Consider the following 13,599-nt stretch of genomic DNA (forward strand, 5'->3'; position numbering starts at 1 on the left):
AAAAGTTTAGAGCTTTCGTAGTGATTTTAGACACTTAACAAGCCTCGAAAGACCCAATATCGCGGCTTCGCTTCAAAAGTACACTGTTAACGCAGTATCTTAACATAATTTAATTTTTCTACCCTGTCAACACTAAAGTCCAAGTCACTGCGCATTTCAATTTCAGCGCACAGGTGACCTTTAAATCCTCATTAATAAAATTAAGGCAGCATCTGCTAACTGAAATAATTAATTTAAACTCATAAATCAAAATAATCTTATACACCAAAACTTTTGCATATCTTCCAAGAATTTCAAAGTTTACAAGCAGTAACTTTTCTGCACTTGACCCTTATTAATAAAATACCAATTTGTCTACTGACGCTCCTCACTCTACCTTACCAACGCCAGTCACTTTAGATACACCTTATTTCGGCAATGTGTTTCACAAGTCCATAAATGGCGTTTAGCTGATGCTGCGTCGCAATTAGTGTCAAATTTATTGAATTTATACGACTGACTTAATTAAAAAGTCGTTTTACGAGTGACTGAGCTATATATATATAATATATGGTATACAAATATACGAGTATATAAGCACTGAAGAGAAGAACACACTTATATACATATGTGAATATTTTTCGTGCGAAGTCGCTGAACGACCTTTACCTTTTAAAAAGTCCCACAGTTCAAAAGTTTGGTACAACAAACAAGTGCACGCACTAAATATGTATGTACTCGTATATAGCCTTGTGTTCTAATCGCGCACAAAGAGAATCTCTTTGTGGTACTGAACTCAGGCGGCAAGGCTGAACCGAATTACGAGTTAGCGCAGCTGTTTCAAGCTCAAACAAAACAAAATTTGATGAATTTTGTAGTGGAGGCCCTGCTCTAATGAGAGCAAATAGCCAGCTGAAATTTAAATACATATGTGTACGGTACTTTTAGTAGCCGGCGGCCATAGTTGTCGTGTGAAAAGTGAGCAGCTAGAGTGAGCTGACACGCACTGCCTTCAGGGGTCCAATAAACAATTAAACAGCGGGGGAGACATTTTGCTGGTATTTTTGATAAACTGAGTTCGATTGCGCCACAGACAAGCAATTGAACTCACATGCGACACGTGCCCCAAATTAAATCGCACACAAATGTAATTGAAAATGCTCTCTTACTTTTGGTCCCCAAAGGGCAACAGCGTAAATAAATTGAAATTAAATGAAGCAGCAAGAAAAAGAATTGGTAAGGACCAAACATGGAAGGAAGTGCGTGGTTGAACAAAATTCGAAGTCATGGCAAGCAGGGTAAGAAAGGATGTTGCCAAGGAAATACGGGATATGTTAAAGAATGAAGATAATATTAATATGAAATCATTGAAATGAGTGCCACTTACGAGTTTGGTTGAATTTTAGCTATTTTAATTGCAAAGATATGGATATAAACTAATAAGTGATAACAGACTCGACTACAGCCAGCATCTACCACTTCAGGGACATAATATAGACTTTAATTGGGTGAGTATTCACAATACGAGCGGGACCCTGCCAAACCGATAGTATTACCCAAAACCTTATATTTTCTGCCAACAGAACCTTCAAAATAAGAAAAAGCTTAGAGAACGAACGCCTTTGCGGTCTTCCGAGTACGTAAAGACATTAACAGAATATAAAGTACATTAATAATCGGTGATTCATTTTGAAAAATTTTGTATTCCCTTGATCCCGTAGTCAAACTCCAAGAGGAACTTCAAAAAATTATGTCTGGCGGTGGAGCAGAGTTTTCTGTAAAAACTAACTCAAATCCAAGAAACCAAAAAACATACAAAACACAAAATGGCGGCTTCCCAAAAAAAGTTCGATTTTTTGTGAAGAAAACTTCAAAGCGATTTAAGAGATCGAAATCTTATCCTTCGATCATTAACTGACAAACATATTTAAGAAAGTCTTGTGAAAATTTCAATTCGAGCGATACAGCCGTTTTGGAGAAATTTTCCCTCACCGCTTCTGAAAAAGCATTTCAAGAAAAACGCGTTTAAAGTTTTGGACGCCGATTACACTAAGTCAAAAAGTAATTACAAATACGCATATATCTCAGACGCTATGGTTCAACTTCGAAGTTTCGAAGAATCTTCTCAACAGGGTAAAAGATATTGGACCCTTAAATATTTTGTAGAATGGAATAAGTTACTATCCCACTTTCTTAAGGTAATTAAAAAGTTTCAGAAACGCTAAAAAACACCTTGAGGGATATGATTTCACATTTTCCAAAGATTAAATGATTTGAGCTCTGGGCTGTGCGGGTTATTCTGACAACTGACACTTTTTCTGAAAAAATCCTATGTTTCCAAATTTCTACAAGTTTACGCGGTAGTATAAGTCACACTGCGCTACTAAAGTATGTCGCCAAATATTATTTTGTAAAAACTGATTTCTTAAATAAGATAATTTGATAATTTCATTTCAGGATAATTTAAAAAAAAGTTTCCAATTTATATTTGCGATATACGCGTTGGTTAAGGACTTGAACTTGAAAGCTCCTCCTCGAAGCTTTATAAAAATGTTTAGAATATAGTATCACAATAGTTGTTTTTGTAATCCTTACAAAATTCTTACACATGTATAATAACATGTGGCAGCTCATGAGGAGTAAGCAAGCCTGAAAAATATGTGAATGAATTTGCGCATCGATTGTGCTTGAGCACGATTCCCCTTGAGAGGGAATATAAACACGACCAAAGCCGACTAAGGCACACAAAAAAACAACTAAGCATGGCGTAAAATATGGTGGAAGTCAAAAAGCGAACGCTTATACGCAACGAGGCGCAAATATTTGCACGCACACAAACAATGTATGCCAACAACAAACAAACGCCACAAGCAAGCAGAGGATGGGGAGCAACAACAACCAATCGCCAAAGGAATATATTTAGTCATTTTGGAAAAAAAATATAGTCCACATGATAACATACAAACCTATGCAACATATACCGTAATAATTATTTATATACATATGTAGCAGGTTCGCATTATATATATATTTATGTACACATATAAATATATGTGTTTAAAGCCGCCACGGCCACTGTCCTTCTAACCCCAATGGATTTTCAGTCAGTCATGAATGAGTCATACCAAAGTCGCACCAAATGCCAACACAGCGTTTTTGTGTGTTTGGGGCGCACAGTTCTGATTTGACTTTTTACCAAATTTAATGGCGGCAGAATTATCATATACATATGTATGTATCTAAATAAATCGATAGCAACAATATTTCCGCCTTATTAAGTATTTATTTATTATGCCGTGGATACGATTTATTTATTTTAGTTTACCTTTAGGAGGAATATCTCAAATCCAAAGCTGAGTTAGTCTCTGAGGTCAGTAAGCCCAGCAAAAGTTGCCTGCCAAGAGTGCGCCTGAAAGTAAGCAAAAACCAATAAAAGTTATTTAGAATAGCATTTTTTTATCAATATTAGAAAACAAATTGTGACGCTTTCTTTAATTGAGTACCTTGACTAGAAAATAAAGGTATGCAGATGTTAGTGAATTTTGTGGAGTGTATAAGACACTTAATGCATTTAGTCCAGTGAGAATTCTATAAAACATTTAAACCCTCAAGCGAACTCCCAAAATTATTTCATTCAGACTTTTAAAGCAATAGAGTCATTTACCTATTATAATGACTTAAAAAGCACTTGTCTCAACCAACCACCGAAAATAGATAGAGACATCTAATGCTAAAGAAATCTGTTACGACCAAGAAATTTATAAGACCTCTAAACTAATACCGGGCTCTTCACTATATTTGAAACCGTCCGTGGACAACATTGCTGAAAGAAGACCTTTTCACCTAGAAAAATAAGGTTTCTTTTGTTTCCAAAAACAATCGACAAAGGTCCCTAGACTAGTTTTCTTGGTTGATAAATTTTTTTAGTTAGAAAATTCTTATTTTTCTATAAATTTATAAAATAAATTGATTCAAAACTCATTGAAAACAAACTCTTTAAAGTAATAAATGAAATTTCGAATAAAATAAATTGATTGAAGCCAAGAGCCGTTGAAAGACATTACATTTACATACCAGAACGCCGTAAAAAACGTCGTTTCTACATCGGATTGTAACTAGTGATGAAGAATGGATCCATTACGACAACCCCAAACACAAAAATCATATGAGAAACCCGCCCAACCAGCCAAATCAACAGCAACGCCAAAGTAATGCTCTGTATTTGATGGGTTCAGAAGAGCATGCTGTATTATAAGCTTCGACAACGCAACTCAACAAAATGAAGTCAGCGATGGCTGAGAAATGTGCAGAATTTGCAACTAGACACGAGGTTTCATAATGAAAACGCACGGCGTCATGTTGTAAGAACGGTTAAAAATTGTTTATAAAACAGTGGTGAGGAAGTTTTGCCTCACACGCCTTATCGCACAGATATTGCGCCTTCTGACTAACGGTCGATGCAGCAGGCGCTCACTGGAACGGGGTTTACATCTTGACTACCAAGCCAGCGGAGTTTTTGTTTTGAATGCCATAAAGGTGGGAAAATGGTATAGCTTCAGATGGACCATACTTTGAATAATACTATTGCACAGGTTTTTCTTAGAGAAACGTATAAATTAAAAAAAAAAAACGCACAAATATAGTTATAGACGGATATCAAATTGAAAAGCGTTCATATTTTCGATAACATTTTTCCATATCCTCAATTTTCACTTTATTTAAGGGACATTTGCTTTGCTTCGCATTTTTATATTAATTTATTTCAAATCACTACAAATTGCTGGCGCCATTAAATTGCACTCGACAAAGGTACTAACGATTTCGGCAGCAATTTACCGCGCATACAACAATTTAGCATGAGAACTTAGAAAAAATTGGGGTCACGCATTGTGCAATTAAAATATACAAGTACATATGTATATGCTTTTATATATATATGTGTGAACATATGCTATGGACATACAGTGTTCGCTATTTGATTGTATTACGAAAATTGAACGAATTAACTGTTTTTAGGCATGGGGGTAATATGTAGTGCATAATGATGGCTATAGCGATTATGATATTATCTTATTGGATTACACACATAATACAACATAAAGCAACCCGAATATTTGATTGCTCAGTGTATGCAGTGAGAGGTTTAAAACTAAAAAAAATTTAAGGTTGCCAACTGTTTCAAATTCCAAAAAAAAAAATATAATAATAATATGTTAAAAACTGACAAATTTTGCGAATTGTTCACTTTAATACTCGAATAATTTGAAGCAAAAAAAAAATGTAGCGTTACCAGGTGTTTGAAAATTTTGAAAAAAAAAATTATAAGAAATGATTTAAATAAATTTCCGATATTTTTAATGTAAAATTATGATGATTCAAGACACACAAAAAGTTGGAAGGTTGCCACTTGTTTGGACTTTAAAAAAATAATAATAATATGACAAAAAAAACTGCACTACAGTCTCAAACTGCAATGTTTTATAAAAGCTTACAGTAAAAACTAATATATTTTGAAGAAAGTGTTGCCAACTATTAAAAAATTTCATTCATAACAATGTATTTTATAAAAAAGTTACTACTTGAAAATTTTCACAATTAACTGCATCATCACAGCAATTTAGATGAACCAGTTAAATTGACTTAAATGGAGTTTTGGAGGTTTCAAAGATCACTTGGATTTAAATAAGCAGGGAATACTGTAGTTTCAGGCGAATTTGTAAACGCCGTTATTTTGTTTACTTTACGCTATGCCACCAATACACCTACAGTACAAACACACTAATTTCTACACTTACACATTTTAAAGGTAGCTCGGGTCAATTGCATTTTATTATGCGTCCATTAAAGCAGCACTTCAATAAGTTGTCGTTAAGCGAATGAAAGCAATTATACCAACAACAACAACATATAAAATCACATTCAAAATCATTAAAATTTAGCGACAAAAATGGCTACTGGCGAATTTTGCGAAAATTCTATTCAAATGCAAAAATTTGCATAGAGCAAATGACGTACAAACGAGGGGCTGCTGGCGAGAGGGGTGAATGATTTGTATAGGAGGGTAACAAAACATTAATGCTTGTAGTATGAATGGAGCTATGAAGTAATTGCTCGAATAAATTTTTGGTGTTGAGAAATTCGCTACGGGCGTAGTTGGCAATGCTGGCGTGTGCGATTGAGTAGCGTTCAAGGACAAGCGCATCAAATGTCGTCAGTAGGGGTGTAAAATTGAACTTGTTGCCGTCGGCACATTCTCTACGACATTGCTCACACAACTGTCAGAGATTTAAATACTACTTTTAAATGCTCCCAATGTGCGCGCATAACGGTGAATTTCAATTATATTTTCTGCGGAATATTGTATTTTAATTACGTATTATTAATTATGGTATATGCGAGTGTCGGCATCGGACGTTGCTTCGGGGTTATGCGTTCGCATTTGCATTTCACGGCGGCTGCTCTGTCTAAATTAATAGGGGATAATTTAAAAATATCGAGCGTTATTTCTTCGTTGTTTTCGGTCTTTAAAACCTTTTTTGCAATCGAAATTTTTGTAAGCTAGAAATCTCCGCAACTGATAGTATGGTACTCAGTTAAGTCAGGTTAGGTTTTATAGTTCAGTAGATCACTTTTGAAAACAAATTTTAAAGACACGCCTTCAGCTTATCAGATATCTGCTAAGACTGGCAATCAGGTGAAATTTTTACACTAACCCTGGCCGAAGATACTTCAATCTAAATAAGAGCTGGTAAAGTAAGGGCCTATATATTAGTTTGGAAATCATGATCGAATTCTAAAGGTTAGTTTTTGAAAAAACGACCTTTCTTATGCTTATCTGAGGTTTCGACGTAAACTAAATCATCTTAAGTAAAGGAATTTTAAGTTTAACTACAATATATCCCGAAGCTTTGATTTAAGTCACTGAGCTAAAAGACTTTTTATTTCGAGAGTATATAAGTATATAATTTTCAGCAAAGTAGGTTAAAACCTTTCCGCTTTTTTCTTGTGTGGTTGACAGATATACGCTTAAAGACTTCAAAACAGCTGCAAAAAGCCTGAGGTTTCTTAAAAGCTGTTAAAGCGACAGTTAATTCTTGCTACACAGACCTCAAGAGCTGAGTGAGAGTCAGTTTCAAAAAAACGTTTTGGACTCAGAGTTCGTCTTGTCACTTCGAACAAACCAATTATTTGAAGTGAAGTTTTTCGAAAGCACTTGATATAATGGTTGATACCATTTAAAGGGGCGAGATAAACTAAGCCAGAATCCGTTTTTCAAATACAATTCATGTCTTGTTAAAAAATGCACAGAAAATATAAATTTAAAACTCGTTTTAGGTGCAGAGTTCGCTAAGTCGCTACAAAAGTAATACAAAAATAGCAGCTGAAGAGTCGAAAGCTTTCACGAGCTCTTCAAAATGTATTTGAAAACGGAAACTACCTAAAAAATTGAAAGAATTCAGTAGGAGAGATACTTCTTCGCTGCGAAAAAGTGAAAAATATGTACACTCAATATAATTTTTGAGTTATTTACTTTTTGAGTGCTTTTTAGCTCAAATATAAAAACTTCTTATGATAAAGTTAGTATTAATATTAAAATTTATTGCGCTCTAATTGAAAATTATAAACATAAATGTGCAATTTATGTACATGCACACACACACATATCACGCATGCATGTGCTAACGCACTGAGCTTTAAAGCTTTTTGTGCTGACATTAATAACAGCGTCGAAAGCAACAGCAAGAACAACCATAACCATAATAAAGATGACGATGTTACTCATCATAAAAGTTCGTATGCAGTCATATTAAATTTCTATTATGTGAACGGGGAAATTTGCATGTAGTTGTGTGGGTGTGTGAGTGTGTTTGTACGTAGCTGCCATTAAGACTTCAAAAATACCTAAGACACTCCTCTACTTCTCTCTCTCGCCCAACCATATGCCACTTGTAGACTATATTAATAACGGTAATATGTACATACAGCATATTGATTGCATTTGCGTGCGTGTGTATGCATGTGTGAGTGTGGGTGATATATTGCAACGGCTGGCTGGCATACCATATTGCGTGCGTGTAAGTGGATTTGCGTGTTGGTTTGGCAAAAACGTTGTATTTAGCTGTTTTCATAATATAATAAAAATCGTAAATATTGCGTATTACATTAACTACTGGAGGGAGTTTTTGGAAATCGAAGGAGGAGGGAGGGAGCAAAAAGTTTGATACGGCATGTGGTAAAGAAATGAATTATGTGGTATTGATTTTACAAATATTAGTAATTACTTACTAAAAAGATAGATAGGTTGAGTAAAAATAAAAAGTGCAATATTAACTTTGAAATTGAATATTATTTTAGTAATTACTATAAATAAAAGTATGGTTGGAGAGGTAGATAATAAATAATTTAATTTAAAAGAAATATACTTAAATTAAAAAATAAAATAAATAATAATAAATAAAACTTTTAAATATTATTAAAATTTTTATATTTTGAAAAAAAATTTAATGATTTTATTATTTATGTTTTCTTTACTTTATTTTACTATTACTATTTTAAAGTAAATAGAAAATTATAATATTTTTAAAATAAAATTAAAAATAAGATGCCTAAGTATTTAAAAAAATATTTTTCAAAAATAAAAATTTAACTAAAAACACTGTTTGATAAAAAATTAATTATTTAACTAATTTAGATAAACATTAAAAAAAATGTACTTTTTTCATTTTTGTAATTAAAATTAATTTAAAAAGTTGCATTTATTTCATTTAAATTAGCTTAAATTAATATGTATAAGCAATAAAAAGTAAATTTAAAAATATATAGTTTAAAAACTAAGATGCATAAGCATTTAAAAATGAAAAAGTGATTTTCTAACATTAAAATTGTAATAAAAAATTTTTTAAATAAGAAAATTAATTATATGCCTGGTTTGATTTGAGTATTTAAAAAAATATTTTTCAAAAATAAAAATTTAACTAAAAACACTGTTTGATAAAAAATTAATTATTTAACTAATTTAGATAAACATTAAAAAAAAAATGTACTTTTTTCATTTTTGTAATTAAAATTAATTTAAAAAGTTGCATTTATTTCATTTTAATTAGCTTAAATTAATATGTATAAGCAATAAAAAGTAAATTTAAAAATATATAGTTTAAAAACTAAGATGCATAAGCATTTAAAAATGAAAAAGTGATTTTCTAACATTAAAATTGTAATAAAAAATTTTTTAAATAAAAAAATTAATTATATGCCTGGTTTGATTAATATAAAGATATATATGTTTTTTTTAATTTTTTTAAGTAATTTTAAATTTTATTATTATTTTTCTATTTATTTAAATTTAAAATTAATTTTAAAAGTTACACCTTATTTTTCAATTAATATTTTTTTAAATAAATAAAATTGAGATGTATAAGGACTTAACACTTAATTTTAAAAAATAAATAAAAATATTTTTTTTTATTTATTATATATTTTAATTATTATATTTTTTATACCTACAAAAAAAAAATAATTAAACTTTTTACAAAAACAAAATATTTCTTAAGCAATATAATAAAAAATTAACATTTTGTCCATATTACAAATTTCAGTATATTTATTATGTATTTATTGTGTAACGTGTCTTCGTAATCTAATTAAGACAACTAATTTGAATTCGTTGTGAAAAAACGTGTTGTCATTTAATATCGCAGTTAATTTTCCGCATCGGACATCCTCTACTACACCACATGCACCTGGAGAGCAATAAATTTATACAAATATAAGTACTATACCATAATAATTTGCTGCTTGAAAAGAAATAAAACCGACGGAAGCCAAAATGAACGTAAAATTTATTATTATCGTAATGTTATGCCCCTTACAACATTAAGAAAGAATACAAATTTATTATGAGTGCTTTCACTCAGTGCCGCTTTCAACAGGATGGAGCACAGTACCGTGGTAATATTCGTAAGATGCAAATAAGTTTTCTATCAAGCGGCTAGGCAAAGGATATATAAAATATTATATTGCTCAAACATATTATATTCCAGTCAGTCTTTTTAGTAGGTTACAAAACCGTTAAACTTCAACTTCATGAACCAGCTGAGAATTACAAGCAATATAATAGATATAATAAACAAATAAGCATTTGTTTAAAATTTTCATTCTCAAAACTTTGAAGCAATATAGCATTTTAAAGTACTTCCAAATTGGTTCAAGCAGGTTTAACTTAACTTTGCTCTCTAGGCGTTATATCATATCATACACATGTTCGAATATATTCTTCGAAATTTTAAAATTGATCTGGTAAATATTTTCGAAGATATGTAAAAAGTGAACAAGTCTTTTTCGAAACGACCAAGATCTTGTGTAGAAAATTTTTTATTTGTGAAGGTCTCAAATTTTTTTTGTTTTTTTGAAATTTTCGGAGGTCCTCATATAGATCGGCTACTAGATCAATCATCGATTAAAGTCTACTAAATCCTGTGAATTTTTTTTGACTTGCAAGTGGATATTACCTCTCAAGCTTGGCCTTCTGCTTTAACTAGATCCCATATTTTTACCTAGGCGAGCACAAGATGAACACTAATAACAATAAAAGGACGAGATCTTAGTAAATAAAAATATTATGGAATGAAAGTATATAGTAGAAAGACGCAATATTTATGACCGGTTTCAAGCTAAATCGTTCCAGAACCGCTTATGATGTGTGGGGCATAAAAAATATTACTAAACAAAAATAATAAAAAACACCAGCAGGTGCAAACTAATTATATAAATGTGCGCGTTTGCTCTTTTTTCATATTGAAATTAACAAATGCTACAACAACAAGTGGTGATAAATCTTCCGTTGCAAGCGGAAAATCTCGCAAATAGGATGACATACAAAGCAACAACAACAACAAATTGCATACACTAAATAAGTAATAAGGACATACACGTGCGCAACAAAGCAAATGAGCATACATATATACACACACCAATACATACATATCTACATGTGTATACATATATTATATATTTATATATATTTCTAAGTGCACACGCACTCGAAACACACGTCGCGCTTGCCGCCGTGCATACTTGAGGCATAATTTTTCAAATATAATACAAAATCTACTTTGCCGTATAAGTAATTTTATTTTTACAACAACAAGGCTGTGGCACATTGCGTTCCGCCTTTTGTGCTACATTGGCGTTTGCGGATATGACATATATGTATATATATTTTTTCATATTTACAGAATAATCAAAGTTAGAAGGATATACATATACACATATGTACATATGTTACATATGCATATGTATGTATACACATATGCGTTTGAGCCTAAAACAAGCTTTCTAGTAGATATATATACATATTTTTATATATGTAAATATACATATATATGTATGTATGTATTTATGTGCATTTGTGTATGCTGTTGAATGGATGACTCATGCGGCACATTACAGTTGCAACAATAACAACAAGTGTATTTGTATCTGTGGCAGGATATTCAAAAAAAGTCTCCTGCTTCTATTCCAACACAACTCAGTGAGCGCAAATTGAGTTGCAGAGCAGCACCTATGCGCCGTGGTGAGAGTAAAAATGTCACACTCACTCTCAATAAAATTTTCTGCCAACAGCTGCCTTACTACGCCACAGCTCACCGATGAGCACAACAGTTGTCTTTTGGCAAACCACTGTGTTGTACAAAATAAATAAGCAAAAGGTTGCTCATACGCCCTGTCAGGCGCTGAAAAGCACTCACTTGCCGCCACTCAAGCAATCACTCATTAAAGAGCTGAGCCGATTTGAAAATCATGTAAATTAAGAAAAAGCAAAGACGTAGCAGGCGCCTACATTCCAGTCTGTGGCGTTAAATAAACGAAATTTAACGAAGCTCTCACAAATGTACCAGTATTGGATTCGTGTAGTTGAGCGCTCAGTAATTTTGTCTGCATATTTGTTGCTGCTTTCGTGCGATGATTCATCCTTTGAAAACACACACACTTGTATATATAAATGCATATACACATATATATATATATATACATATACACATACTTATAGGCATACATACTCATAAAAATACATACAATATAGAATATGTAGCAGCATATATGTAAACATACACATATATCCGATGAGGTAGTCTAGTGAAATGATGGCAACAAAAGCGGATATTTTATTGTATTTGTATTTTTCTTTGGACTTGTAAATTTGCTTATGCGCCTAAAAGGCTGCAACGAGGCAGTAAGCTAGCTGCCGCTGAGTACATGCTATATATCAGTCAGTGTAGCGAGACTAAAAGTTAAGAGTTCTATGAATATTTTATACGGTTTAGGACAGTGTTTCGCAGAATGTTATAATTGCAGATAGAATTTAGTTTTCATATAGGGTAATTCCTTCAGATTGCGGATCATCTTCAAAATGTCGAAGGTTACGTCATTGCGTATTGCGAAAATGTTGTTAATTAACAACTAGCGCAAATAACTATAACCTACCAAACTACTCAATTATTGCCGTTACATCCTAAAACACTATATGGTGTGCTTAATGGACAGTGGGAAACATTGGTCCATATGATCCATTGATTCCGATCGTTCAGTTTGCTTGACAGCTGTATACTATAGTATGTAGTCCGATCAGAACCATTTTTTTGGAGATCGATTTACTGCCATGAATAATGATCCATGGTAAATTTCGTGATGATATCTTCTTAAAAGAACAAGTTTTTATACGAGCACTTATTAAGATGGTTCAGTTTGTATGGCAGCAATATGTTGTAGTGGCCCGATATCGGCGGTTCCGACAAATGCGCAGTTTCTTGAGGAGTAAAGGAAGTGTTCAAAGTTGCAGGTCGATATCGCAAAAACTAAAGGACTAGTAAGCATATATACAGACAGACAGACATGACTAAATAGACTCAGCTCACGATACTGATAATTTATATATAATATTTATATATATTTTTTATAGGGTCTCCGATATTTCCTTTCGTGTTACAAACTTCGTGGCAAACTAATATACCCTGTCTAGGGTATAATGAAGATGGTCTTAATGTTACTTCAATGGGGAATACTATAGAGCCATGATTAATTACTTTTTGGTGTCTGGCCTGCCGGATGTTGATGTGGGCGACTTTTGGTGCCAACAAGACGGCGCTACATGCCATATAGCCAACGAAATAATAACACTTGTGGTGAGTGCATTATTTCGCGTTGTGGGCCTGTGGCGTGGACTCCACGATCGTAAGGTTATGTGCAGTCGATTGTCTACGCAGATAAACTCGAGACAATTGACGATTTGACAGATAATATTCGACGCGTATAGCTGACATACGGCAACAATTGCTGCAAAAAGTGGTCGAAGATTGAGCCTCACTTGCCCGAAATCATTTTTAAAACACAATGACAAACCCTTTATTATATATTATATAATAAAACTTTAAATTAAATGCGTTTTATTTCTTCTGGAAAACCACATCACCACATAAAAAAATAGTATATATTTCCATAACTGCAAGTCGTCAAACGTTCTTGAAGTCGCTCACATTATTAGAAATTTAATGTTTTGTATAACAAACTCAAAAGTTACACAACAGCAATATATTTCCAAAATCAATAGTTTTTATTTTTGCA

At 32.5% G+C, this 13,599-nt stretch overlaps 1 protein-coding gene across 11 annotated transcripts in view; it reads right to left on the reverse strand.

Moving 5' to 3' along the window:
- The window catches only part of unc-104 (kinesin family member unc-104), an 83,484-nt gene that overhangs the window by 47,041 nt on the left and 22,844 nt on the right, over positions 1–13,599 (reverse strand). For 10 of the 11 annotated variants that reach the window (XM_070109103.1, XM_036375254.2, XM_070109100.1 and 7 more), the window contains exon 2: positions 3,305–3,388. The exons of the other annotated variant lie outside the window; for it this stretch is intronic. The gene's annotated coding sequence lies outside the window, so the exon portion shown is untranslated. The remainder of the gene's footprint in view (positions 1–3,304; positions 3,389–13,599) is intronic. 11 annotated transcript variants of the gene reach the window in all.

The sequence above is a fragment of the Bactrocera oleae genome, chromosome 4 (genome assembly GCF_042242935.1).
Source record: "Bactrocera oleae isolate idBacOlea1 chromosome 4, idBacOlea1, whole genome shotgun sequence".
Lineage (NCBI taxonomy): Eukaryota > Metazoa > Arthropoda > Insecta > Diptera > Tephritidae > Bactrocera > Bactrocera oleae.